Below are 1,907 nucleotides of genomic sequence, written 5' to 3' on the forward strand. Positions count from 1 at the left end.
TTTATTTTGCAAAATCGAGAAATGAGGAAGAAGATAAATAGTGCTGAGGTGTGTGTGTGAGTGGCGTGAAAATGATGAGAAGCAAGATTTGATCTGATTGATTCAGTGAAGGAACCAATTCATGTGTTGTGCACGTGCATATTTAGAAAAATAGAAAATAGGCTTTAAATGAAATGAGATTTAAGAAACAAATCTCGAAATGGCCCACTAAAGTGACACAATCATTTAAGTGTTAATACTGTACGTGAAGAACATTATCCTTATGATCAGTGAATGACTGAAACAAAATTGTTTATTTCGTGAAATACATGAAGTGCAGTATACCTTGAATCTTTTTGCATTGCAACTTCATTCTTGATTTCTTCAATACAATTGATCTTGCCCTTAATTCTAGCCTAGAGCTTGTAAGTGAATAATTAAAAATAAATACAATAATTTTGACAAGGAAAAGCCAATATATCAAATCCTAGAAACTAACAATTTCCTTCTCCCTGCACGCTCTCTCTCTCCTCTCCCGTATCCCTCCCATGTGCACGCCAACCCAGCCACCACCACTGGCCTTTGCCGGCCACCAAGACCCTTCGGTGACCTCCCCACAAGTCGGCCAACTCCTCCAGCCAGCCCAGCCACCTCTGCGCGCGAATCCAGCTCGGAAAAGGCACTCCTGATCGCTAGCTTCTCCTCCATTTTCCGACCCAATTCCTGCTCCAATCACCTCCATCATGGGTGAGTTTTCTTACTTTTTTAGTGGGGTTTAATTCTCTTAAGTTATTGTTGTTTAATTTTGAGTTTAAGTGGAAGTTTGAATTTGGGAGTGTAGGGTGATTTTGGGTTTTCTTTAATTTTCTGGTTAGAGGGCTATTCTTGTTATTTTGTTTAACAAATTTCATCCCTAGGAACCTCAAATGTGGTTTAAGATTAAAAGGTTGAGTGGGTTTGAGGAATTTTGTAATTTTTGGCTAAAAATTGGTGATGGGCAGCCACTTTGTGCGCCACCCACTGTGATTTCGTGAATGTAGGTTTATTTTAGAACGATTGTTGAGTGGGTTATTCAACCTTGACTGTGTTGAGCGTTGTTGGAGAAGCCGAAGTTGTTTTGGAGGCGAAAATGTAAGACTTGGCCGATACCAAATTTCTCTAAAACGAGCTTTTCGATTGAAATAAGTCTTGTGCAGATTTTCTTTTAAGTTTAAGATTTGTTTGGATGGTTGAGTGATATTGGTTAAAGCCAGGAAGCTTTGGGGTGATTGAGGAAGTGTTTGTGGGTTTAAATGGTGCGTCATAAATCGTTGTGTCGGACGAGATCGAGACGGGTGCGTCGTTAGGTCTCGTACACAAACACACACCTTTATTGTTGTCGAGTTGAGGCTAATTTTATTTTATTTTTTATTTTATAGGCGAGACGACCGCGACTCGTGACGATCCGGCGGAGGATCGAAGCTATGGCTCTCTTTGTGAGTGGACTTTTGTTTTGAAAACGCTTTATGAATTTCATGTTTGAGTTATATTAGTTATCTTGAGTTTTAATTGGAAAATGATGATTTGTATTTTAGAAATGTTTATACATTTTATAATTTAATTCTTTTTTGGTTATCTTGAGTTTTGTTTGAGAGATAATAATTTTTGAGTTGGATGTTTGATTTTGACTAAGTTTATGAAAATACCATATTATTTCAATCATTTCATGATATTAGGTTTAGTTGGAGATTTGACATATGGATTTGAACGTTGGGCTTTCAAATATGTTCACGAGTAATCTTTCTAAATCATGACTTTTGTATGCTGATTTCTTGAAGTTTGGAGTTTCTTGGATCATATTATCAAGTTTAAGATTTATTTTATTTTTGGCTTATTGCGAGAAAGATTGATTTATATGGACTTATTTTATTTTCAAGATAAGTTTCGTA

Source organism: Dryas octopetala, chromosome 2 (genome assembly GCF_963921425.1).
Source record: "Dryas octopetala chromosome 2, drDryOcto1.1, whole genome shotgun sequence".
Classification (NCBI taxonomy): Eukaryota; Viridiplantae; Streptophyta; class Magnoliopsida; order Rosales; family Rosaceae; genus Dryas; species Dryas octopetala.